The sequence below is a fragment of the Echiichthys vipera genome, assembly GCF_963691815.1.
Source record: "Echiichthys vipera genome assembly, chromosome: 18".
NCBI classification, from domain to species: Eukaryota; Metazoa; Chordata; class Actinopteri; order Perciformes; family Trachinidae; genus Echiichthys; species Echiichthys vipera.
Window position 1 is genome coordinate 8161279 of NC_139843.1, and position 12093 is coordinate 8173371.

Consider the following 12093-nt stretch of genomic DNA (forward strand, 5'->3'; position numbering starts at 1 on the left):
GAGAAGGCAGTTTGTCGGCCTTTGCCTCTACTCAAACTTTGTCCAATCTGACTTCTATACGCTCTCTCTGACCATGAACTGATCTCAGTGCAGCCAGGCTGGCAGCATCTTTGGCTAGTAAGCGGCCGTTCTGAGTCAAAATAGTGCGTTAGATCAATTCATGGGGCTGTGTTGGTTCAGGTACTGCTAAGAAAATAACCCAGGGAGTTAGGTTTTAGTAAAAGATCGATGAGTTTGCAGGCTTGTAAGGCGCCAAACACACGGTGGTTTATGAGGAGGAATTTGACTGCACCGGAAAGTTCATCCTGACTGCAGTGGTTTTATCTTTCATTGAGACAGTGGCGAGATAAACTGAAGAAATATACAGCATTTAAATTACAAAGAATGAAGTACTCTACCAGGAATGTGCACCTGCACGTATTTGATTGACCAACGCAGTGCCTTGCATTGTGGATAAGGACTAAATGGTTACAGGTTTCACGATAAAGAGGTAAAATTGAAGGATTTGGTTGCTGAGTAAAAGAAAAATGTATGAATTGCTACTGAAAGTGCAGAAGAATGCAACCTGGAAAAAAACATAGTAAGCCTAACTCTTCAACACTTTCTCTGATGTGGGAATGTTTGTTAAATGTATAATAACACTATACTATACCTTGTCCAAAGTCAAATTCAAGCACTTTTCAAGCATTTCAAGGTGCATTTTCATGCTTTTCCAGCATCTTACAGCTGTGGTAAACTACATATTTGTATACAGGACAATACTCACTATTCACTATGCTTATTATTGCACTTGTTCACATTAAATGAGTTTTATTGTCCTGTAAACAACCAACATTATGTTTTGAGACAGTTTTTTTTTAAGATATACTACAAATGAAAGGGAAGAACACATAATCGCCACAGAAATATAATCACCAACTATTTTGATCGCGTTAATCGTTATAAAAGTTATTTTTCATGCAAAAATGTCAGAAAATGCTGTTTTTAGTCTCTCAAATATGCAGATGTTCTATTCTCTTTGTCATATCACGTATGACTTAACATTTCTAGCAGTTTCAAGCACTAAATTGAAAATCCATACACTTTTCAAACCTTGAAAACACCACACTAAAATTCAAGTGTGTTCCAGCGTCGGTACGAACCCTGATAATAAGAAGTAATCTGTCTCAAAACCAGTGTCAGCCCTAAAAAGCCCGACTGGAGGTTCAGAAGGAAATTTGAGACGAGGCACTAAAAAGTCCAATGCTTCTATTTTCTTTAATGTTTATTTTGGTCATTGTGTGAGACATTTTTGTTTATTTACTAGCACTATATCTGAGGACAGTGGTAGCACCTCGTGACGTATCTTTGGCATTTTTGACCCGCACTATATTTCCCATCATCCCAATCAATTCTGACCTAAATGTCAGCAGCTGCTCCGGTATGGAGCTACTTACATTATATATTGCTTGGCCGGTGTAGCATTCATGAGATCTTGAAATCAATAAAAAGCTATAAAAAAAAAAAAATTAAAGTGCCTTCAGCATGTCTACTTTTTTTTTTTTTTTACATATTGATTTCCTGTGGTGCGTTGCCTCCCACATGAGCGCACACACGGCATGACAGGCATGTGCCCAAAAAAGGCTGGTACATGCAAGGAGTGACTACAGCTGGTTTCAGAGGAACGTGTATGTGTGTGTTTGTGTCTGCTCTGCGCATGTGTGCAGTGTCATAGTCTATATGTGAGAAAAAGACGCTCTATAAATACGCCAGGCCGGTTTAGATTTCATGCCCATGGGGTGGGGCAGTGGGCCGAGCCATTCACATTTCTATTGCTTCTCTGCTGCGCGATTGTATCAACAGGATTCTCTCTCTACCAAGCTCTCACCATCAGCTACCGACACAGACACACGCCTATATCTCCATGTATGCTAAGACAGTCCGTTCACCTGTGTGTGTGTGTGAAAGAAAGAGAAATCTGTTATGTTCACCAGCAGTGATTCTCTCTAAAAATAAAACAAACACACTGCCATCGCCTAGCAACCACCCACCCTGCAGGGCAAACATCCAGGCTAAGCTTCATTCAGCGACATCCCCCTCTCTATGTCTCTCTCTCTCTCTCTCTCGCTCTATAAGACACACACGCACACTGAGCCGCCTGGTAGAGAGAGGAAGGGGGAGTTGCATCATCCATCCTTTAAAGCAGTCGCAGCAGCCAGACCCTGAAAGGAGACATGCAGACTGCAAGAACAAATACAGATACTATGAGATTTTTCTGGCTGACAATAACACAATAGACTGCTGGCTAACACACACACACACACACACACACACACACGTACAGAAACCCCCAGAAAATATCTCCATTGAGACATCAGACTGAAACCAGGAACTCTCAACCACTTAACCCCCTCAAAACTGCTGTCACTCGTGCTGTAACCACAGGTCGAAACCAACACCCCCTCATGCTAAGACGCACATGTCTGCCAAAAACCACTGGCTACGAAGAGGGAAGTGGAAGGTCGGGGATTACATAATGCTGCAGAGAGCCCGAGTGCTGCTCTGAGAGCAGGCACACTCGCATAAAACGGTTAATGCTATCCTGGAAGCGAGGTTAACATACAGCTTCCAGGACTATCTTTGTGTACACATCAATACACATGTTGCAAAACACTGAGACTCACCTTGTGGGTTCATGCCTGACTCCCCAGACAATGTGATGATTGGGGATACAACAGCTTTGCGTGTTATTTATTTTTATACGATTGTATTTTTTTTAAAATAAAGACCTTAGATAATGCCATTATTCCAGACCTTTGATTTGACACCTATGTCTCAAATTGTATCGAGCATTATGATCAACTTGGTGTTGCTTTCGTGAATAGTTTCCGTGGCTGAAAAACAACTGAGCCAATAAGAGCTCTTATAGGCGGGGCTTAGGTAGGTAACAACACCAACCTGACCAGGACATCTTATAGACGAATCCGGCGAGCCGTTTTCGCCATCTAGCAGCACTGCCATTACCGCGGTGGCGTCTCCCTCCAGTATGCGCACGCTTGAATGGGAGCTGTCATAATAAGTGTACCTGTTCTAATTTTACCTGTTCTTTTTATGCAGCATTACTTTTGACAACGATCTCTAGGAAGTCGGGAAGAAGTGTAGCTACAACTACACAAACCTTAACCTCGTGAAGAATGCCCCTGTCTGAGGTACGGTCTACATTGATTCCCTGGGCGTGCAATATTAACAGAGGGGACTTTGTTCCCAACAGCGCAAAGTTTTGGTTCACACTCGTCAAACTCACTATGAATAGCATGCAGCTGCCTAGCTTAAATCAGTGTAAAAGTAATGACAGCTAGGCTAACACTGCTTAGCTAGCTAACGTTAATTAGGGCATCCTAATGACCACAATGTAAATGTCAAGTAGCTGAGTTAGGGGTAAAGGTTTGTGATGGTTGTAGAAAAGGTTCATTTATAATGACAGCCCCCATTCAATCGCCCGCATAAGGGATGGAGATAGACGCCACCGCAGCAATGGCGGCTTGTTCACTTCCGGTACTTCGCCGGATTCCTCTATACAAAGTAACGGACAACTGTTAATCAATAACAGTAATCACAAGTTAATAATGACACTACGGATGGGAATTGAGAACCTAAATCTTTCTACAGAACATAAACTGCAGGAGTGCCATGTATTTGACACTATGCACAAGTGCCACTGCTCCCCGACCTAGCAGCATGTCAGTTACCAATATCCTGTTATAATTACACTAATACGCCATCCTTAAGTAAACACATTCTAGTCTAAATTTCAACAGCCATTCTCTGTGTAATTGCTTGATATATGCCAACTGAACACAGCCTCAGTGTCGACATTGTGAGTGGAAGTAAACAAGACAAGCAACCATTACATTGCTGAGGTGGCACCTCTCATGATACCTGTGTTTGACACTTATCAACAAGACATATGTCCAGCAGGTCAAGTTGTAAAATTCATCAAGTGTCAAAGGTCATAATCCACTAAAGTGTTAAACAAAATTCCCAATCCTGTTTTAAGAGACAGCTGAATGTCTTTTCTAGGCTGCGCCGTCATCATCTGCTTCAACAACAAACAGAGAGGGGTGTATAGTAAAAGCCACAACTATATTTTACATTCCCAAATCTCCATTATCACTGTTTCAGTCACATGACAACAAAAGACGGGCCATGCACCACTAAAGACTGAGCAATGCAGCCACACCGCCCTCCTAGTTTGGAACTACACAGGCAATCATTGAGTTTGATAAGCCAGCAAGTAATTCCTAGCTAGCTTCCTAGTTAGCTACTCCACATAGCACAAATCACTTTCACATCAGACTGTTTAAGACAAAAGCAGTACATAATATCAGACTAGTTCTTTTCAATTCCATTCCCCAAAGACTTGGCTGAACCTGCGTCTCCTCCTGAAATTAGACTGAGAGACCTTATTATTTAAGCATACGGGTAGCTCTTCTCAACTTGTTAGCTCAACATTGCTCAAATGGATCAACCAGATGTTGCCTTGAAACAACCACCAAAAAGAGTTCCATGATACTGGAGTCTTAGACTTAGACTTCTTAGACTTCGCTTTATTGATCCCTTTGGGATGACTCCCGCAAGGAAGTTGAATTCTAGTCGACACCGTATGAGTTGTAACATTTCCCCACAACATAATGTATCCATAACGATTTTCTGCAACAGTCTGTGATTATCAACATATCCAGCACATGTGATGGACATAAACATGACACGATCATGTCATATTTCCAGATATTTATGGAGGTGAGGAGGACACATGAATGCGCCATTAAACTAAAGAAACCCAGAGTGGATTGTAGGATAGTGAGCAAAGGCTGCAGAGGATACACCGGGTCACATTTCACAGCCGCATTTGGAAAAGCCTTTGGAATGGGACAGCCTTGTCGAACTGTTGGGACATATTCGGTCTTGAAATACGGACTTTGGAGCAGGCAATACTGAATTGGGATACAGCTCATGTTGTGTAATTGGTCCCCTGTGTAACAATAAGGACTTCTAAAGCCACACCTTCCTATTGTGTCTATTCACAAACCTGAAAAACATTAGTGTTAGACATTCAACTCTATCTTTTTATCTTAACTGCTGAAACCAGTTCAACCTAAACTCTGACCTTGCCGCCCATTTTACGTTTCTTTTATTACACACAGAACAAAAGGTGCACAGATCTAACATGCAGCACTTCGACACTTATTGACCCTCTGTTTCTTCATCTCCCCTTTGAGCGCTAATCTGCTTCCAAGGTTGAACATACAACTCCTGGATTATACCAGTCAATGGAAATCTCTCCTTACCATTCGCCCACATGCATTTTCTTCCTTTGACAGCCAATAGGATTTTCACGTTATGAGTATGAGATGACAGAACACTCTAAAACATAAAGCTTTGAGATAAAAAGGGACACTTGACATGTGTGTTGGTGTTTTTTGAAACTAGTTGGTAAATCTTGGCAATCCTTGAAGGGAACAACGTGGAAACCAACACTTTCAAGCTCAACTAAGTGAGACTCCCGAAGTCTGACGTGGTAGTACCACGTCAGACTTCGGGAGTCTCACTTAGTACCACGGTGGTACCACATAACGGGAGAGGCAAGAAGGGCTAAAACTAATGATTACTTCCATTCTTAGACGATGACTGTGTGTAAAGGGCCCACCACAAGGTCCGAGAGTCTAAAGACCCTTTTACAGATGCAGTCTATGCCTGAAAAATTCAGGAACATTGCCTACCAATTTTCCCACTTCAAAACCAAGTCACATTTCAGGGATAAGGCTGTTATGGCTGTGTTGTGAATGGAAGTAGTAACATTGCAGGGACAAGCACTTAAACGGTTTTGTCTTCTGACGAAAAGTTTCACATGGAGCGATCAAACAAACACAAGACTCCGCTGAAGACGTATTTTAATCCACTACTTGTTTACAGTTTAGAACTTACACCAATGCTTTTGCGGGGGAATAGTATATAAAAGAACATTGGGACCGGACAAATACAGCTCCTCTAACCGCTATGTTCCTGAAAATGATAAGCATGTACAGTACACGTCTTCTTCTGTTGAGTTTTATGGTGACTGGTTGTCATCCATAAGTACTGCATTACCACCACCTGTTGTGCGGTCCCTTGCCCCATCTGTTCTGACATTGCCTGTGTGAAAAAGGCACAAGACGGAAATGTTCCTGAATGTGGTGCGTATGTGAATTTTTTTAAATCCCTAGCTGTGCCTTAAAGGTTATCCCAGTAAGTTAATGGGAACGCTGTGTGAAAGATGCTCAAGTTGACGTCTTCAAATGTTTTTTTTTTTGTCTTAACTAAAACTTCAAACCCCAATTTGAATTAACATAAAGCACAGAAAATCAGCAAAACCTCATATATGAGCAGCAGAATCAGAAAATGTAGGTTCATTTTTTGTCATTTGAGTAATTTAACCGTTTGTTGTTTTGACTCTAGAGGCATTCAAACACAGTTTCTACATTTCTGAGTCGTCTGAATCTGGACACACCATTCAAGAAGAAACACAGCTCAACTACAACCATGAAGGCAGTTTGCTAAAATCTTCTTGGAACTAAGAGTGAAAGTGTAGCAGGGGAGAGCCATATGGTTTACAGTAAAATCACGATTTTATCATGTTTTGTTATTCATTTTTAATTATTTTGCAAATTACAGTGCAACCAAAGTATTTCCCTATGTAGAAATATAGCCCTAAAAGAGAAAATATATAACACAACACTTAGGCCAAAGAACCTTTCTGAACAGATTTGAATCTGTTTGTGCAATTTTGCCAACTTGTGCCAATGTATATTTAACAAACAGCTGCCTAATGCTACCCGTTGCCTCTGCTGGCTGCGATGTGGCCTGACTCCTCGCCGTTTCAATCTCAGCAGATAGTTTAGGATGCTGTCTTTTTAGGTGGTTGAAAAGGTTTGTTGTGTTACCCATCTGATGTGCGCACCTTGTGTGACTGTGTGTGTGGGGCAGGTTTGGGCAGAAAGGCGGCCTCTGTGAAGTGACGACACCCGTTTCTTAAAAACATTAGGAGTCTGCGGTTGCACGGGACATTTATGTTGTTGTTTTTTTAGGCGCATATTTTACAGCCTGTTCCACACATCTTGTGAAAAGGTGTGGACAGACTGGTAGTTTTGTTTTGATTTTTTCAGCCATGACGTCCCTCTACTCTCTGCCTGTAGTTTGCTCGGATTGGTTGTCCGGCTTTATCTTTAGGGCGGTGCATGAGGCGGACTAGCCAATAGTGTGATTTGGACGAGGGAAAAAAAGCCTGATGCGTCTGTGCAGAGCATAGAACAGCAAAAGATAGAATGTGCCCTATAGGCGATACTACGACCTCTGCGCTTTGGCAGATCGTCAGCAAGTTCGAATCCTTCAAATATCAAATATCAAATATCACCCACCCCTAAAGTGCAGCCTAATAAACATGAGGGGATTCTACTGTAACGCACTTCGGCCGCTGGTTTTTCAACATGATAGAAACGACACAGAAAAATATAAACAGTAAAAATCTCAAAATCTTGACATTTTGGTTTGTAGAAAATACTTCAATCAATTAAACAACTTTCAAAATAGTTGCCCATTAATTTTCTATCGATCAACTACTCGATTGATTGATAATTGTTGCAGCCTTTCCCTACACAATCCATCGCATCTTCATTTTTGAGGTGCTTATGCAAACACAAATGGACATTTTTTCCAATGTGTACACATAAAATGACACCGGTATGAAGCTACAGAACTTAATACACCAATGCAATCATTAATATTCCAAGAACAGCACATGGTAAATGTTAGCTGCCTTCATGTTGATGATGATGATGATGACTTCTTGCCCTTACTGAATAACCTGCATAAACAAACGAGAAAACTGCAATCCAACTGATTTACTCACACAGCCAAGGCCTTTAAGATCTGTCAGACGCTAAAATAAGCTTGTTGACTATCTTAATCTCCCATTTACACTGTGTTTCATCTGCTCCTCAGTCTTTACACAGTGACTGCTGAGTCAGATAAGATTATCAGCTATTGAACTCCTCCCGTATCAGTCTGGCAGGGCACAAGCCCAACACCAAGTGATGTCATATTCTGGTCACCTGTGCACCTTATCGCTATCTGATAAACTGGAGAAGGTGAGTAGGGTGGCTGCTAGGCAACATTTCAACTCTGCACAATACAAAATTAATTTATCGTTAGCCTTAGCATAGATGACACATTTCTAGAATGGCCTAATAACCTAAGATCATACAAAAGGGTAATAAAATGGCAAAGTTGGTCTGTTCACACACACACACCTCTTCAAATGGGATGTCAAAAGCTTCACTTTCAACATAAAATCTTAACAAATATGCCATGGAATCAGGAAACATGCATCAGATGCTGGAGGAGTACTTGTTACAGTGTTCGTAGGGTGCCTGCTCATCAATAAGGAAAGTCAGAGTAGACATTTTCATGAAACCGTAGGGGAAACCCTTGTTCAAACTGAGTTAAACTGGGAATAAGCCCCAATTTCATGAAAAATTCCAGAAATTCCTATCGCAATATTGGAAAAATACAAATAAATACTCAAGACAGGTTTACTGATCTGAGTTGACACACAGGGTGACTTAGTTAGGTGATCACACCATTGTAAAATATCTACGTAGAGCACGGTATGCAAGGTTCAATAAGCTGAATAAAAAGAGGTGTGCTCAAATAAGTCTGTACTGCAATGTAATGCCCAGATTTATGGTCAGGGCAAACTCTGCTGCCATGTGCCTATGGACCTGCCCCTCCCTAATAAGGCCTGAAATATATGCAATATAAAGAAAATGTTATGAAGACGTAGCGGTTGGATTGTCATTGTACCATCAGTCGATCGATGGTGCCGCACAGTCAACTGCTACATTATGTTCATGTCAACTGAGGTGTGTTCACAAACTTTGAACTGTACAACTGGCTCCGTACTTGACCAGTTAACAAGTAAAACAATGACCACAGTGTAAACTATAACTGTTGTAGCTTATTATTTATTTAAATATGTTTAGTTTGAGTTTCAGTCACGTTATCGTAGATCCTTGTACTGTTATTTTGACAGTTTCTCAGCTCCACAATAACTTCTTAGCATTATCAAAAAAAAGCAGTTTTGCTATTTATAGTTATACCTAAGTTTATAGAGTAATATGATATATTTTCTGTAAATAATTAGCAGTAGAGAATGGGTGAAGTGATGGGAGGAGCAGTGATGTCGCCGCAGTAATACATGACTGGTTAAAAACACCTCACTAGCTTGTGCTTAACAACCTTAATTGGTATCTGTTTAGATTACATTTTATGTTTGGCTTATTTCGCTGGCTATAGAAAATGCATCACATGAAACCGAGGCGTAATATTCCTACTTTCGGGGATAGGCATAAACAAGTGACGTGAAACACAAAGTTGGGCGTACAGTGACGTACAACATGTGCGTCAGAAGAAGTTAACCCCATGATCTGATAATTCACAGGCTTTACAGTTGCTCATCATGACGGTAGATATTTCGTCGCTGTAGCCGTTTCCTGCTTTTAAAACTCAGAGCTGAGTGTGTTGGTGGGCACAACTGTTCACGTCATCGACACCTCTGCCCAAGTCACGTCTGTGCCGCCAAGGCGCATCGACTATATTTACATGGAAATCGAGCCGCCAATATGTGTAGGGTCCGAGCCGTCACGTTAAGAGAGCGTAGGGTAACGTATTATTAGCAAATATATATTTGAAAAAATGAAAAAATAAGTAAATACATTCATACAACCTATAGGTTTACCGGTTTATAGGCAATGTAGCCACTGAGGTAGCCATGCACAGATTTAATGTGCCTTACAAACAAAATGAACATATGATGTATGAATATATGAATATGTTAATAATGATCATTGTAATATCTTAGTATTGCATGCACCATAAAAAGCTAGTTAGGCCACCTTAGCTGTTAGGCCCATTTTAATACAGTATTTGTAGTAGGGGGTCCCTGCTTTATTTCTCTTTCAGCTAAGTGGTCCTTGGCCTAAGACACGTTGAAGACCCCTGCTCTAAGGTCACTGCATACACAACAGAACATACAGTAGCTGTCCAACTGGCACTGCATGCATTTTTGTTATGATACATATTGACATTGACTCTGCACATTAATATAGCTACATAGCTTTTTATTATATATAGTTAATGCATGTTTAAATATGCTGTTCTGTTAGAAACACCCATTACACTGCCATGCTAATATCACATAGGGGTGGCAGTAGAAGCTCAGTCCATATAGGACATTAATGCATATCTATAGGAACTGTTGTGCATGTGTGTATTTTTGGCATGTGTGTGTGTGTGTGTGTGTGTGTGCATATGTGTGTGTGTGTGTGTGTGTGTGTGTGTTTATCATGAAAAATAATAATGTGAAAAGTGATGAATGAATGGAAAGTGAATATTCCCAAACAGGACTAATACAGGCATGCTTTCTTTCTATCTTTCTGTCTTTCCTAAGCATTGACGTTGTTTTTAGATAGTTATACTTAGGTTTAGGTTAATGTGGATAGTAGCTAATCTAAATAGTAGCTATGCTAGATACATTTCTGTATGTACCCTAAATAATGATCACACTTATACCCGATGTTCTTGTGTAATAAAACACAGACAACAACATGCTTCCTTTCTTTCTTTCACAGCTAAACGTTGACAACAACATGATAAAGTCCGCTAAACTGTCATTAGCTTGGTTACAGAGCTAGTGTAGCCCATGCTACATTATTAGCTCGCCTGGGACCAGACTAAACACTGGAGGCCAACGCTGTCGTTTGACTGTTTAACATTACTTTTTAAATGTGCTTCATTCAGAATTTGCTTGCTAACGTTGTTAGCCGAGTTACTTTGAAACTTCCCATGACGACGGGGGTCAGGGTTTATTTTGACAACGGTCACACAATTTACACATTATTTACGTTGCATGAATCGACTTGACTGTGTTTCTGTGTTAAATACCAATCCGCTGACCACATGCCGAACCTCCATTACCACTTAACACGGTTCCCTCCGCGGAAAGGCCTAGTTTTGCTAAGTGTGTTGATAGGAGCTAACGTTAGCCGACGTGCTAATGTTAACTTAACAGTTAGCTGCCGTTGTTATTGCTCCAGCTTGTCAAACTCAAGCTAATGATGTTAGCGCACATGCTACTTACGTTTTCCTGCTGTCGCGAATGTAGATCCAATCTTGATTATCTTGCTGGATTCTGCTTTTTGTGTGAAGATAATATGTCGGTAACCTAAGCTATCTACGAGCTAGCTACGTGATGTTTCCTTATATTTGACAAAATATAATCGAGATTTGGCTGATCAGATGAGCGGCGATAAGTCCTTTCTCGGTGGTTCCCTGCTTCTTGGACAGCGTTGATTTTTACGCATGTTTGACGCCAGTTTTCTGTCTCTCACATTAAAAATGAAGACTATTCCGATCGTTCCCTTTCACAAATATGGATACTAAGAATTGGTTATATTATACAACACTGACTAAATCTATCTTCAATTGAAAAGGCCAAGAGCTATCCTTCGACTTTGGGGTGCTGAACAAGAGGAGGTGTTATTTTTGGCATATGCTCGGTGATTGGTTACAACGGCGAAGGCGAAACGTCCGTTGATTGGCTGCTGCGTCTGTCACTTAGCTCTGCCCCCTGTCCAAAGCGGCACTCTCATTGGTCTGTTCCCGAAGTTCTATGACGCAATGGATCTGTTTTTTTTTGTTTTTTTCCCCCACACAACTTTATTTGCAAATTCTCACAAACATCATGTGACGCAAATAGTTGCAGAACAGCTCGGTAGGGAGGACTAAACATGACTTAAGTCTGTCTCAATAACTAAATAAATAAATATACTTGAATAAATAAATACAGGAATAAATGAATATATTCTGTGATGAATACATATTTGCATGAATACATGTTTAAATAAATAAAATAATAAATAAATGCTGAAATAAATACATTCATGCACGAATAAATGTTTTATATAAATACAATAATTAATAAATGCTGAAATAAATACATACATGCACAAATAAATGTTT

General features: G+C 40.5%; 1 protein-coding gene across 2 annotated transcripts in view; it reads right to left on the minus strand.

Moving 5' to 3' along the window:
• The window catches only part of ppm1bb (protein phosphatase, Mg2+/Mn2+ dependent, 1Bb), a 28696-nt gene extending 17108 nt beyond the window's left edge, over positions 1-11588 (minus strand). For both annotated transcript variants that reach the window (XM_083932946.1, XM_083932945.1), the window contains exon 1: positions 11213-11588. The gene's annotated coding sequence lies outside the window, so the exon portion shown is untranslated. The remainder of the gene's footprint in view (positions 1-11212) is intronic.
• Between the last annotated feature and the right edge of the window lie 505 nt (positions 11589-12093).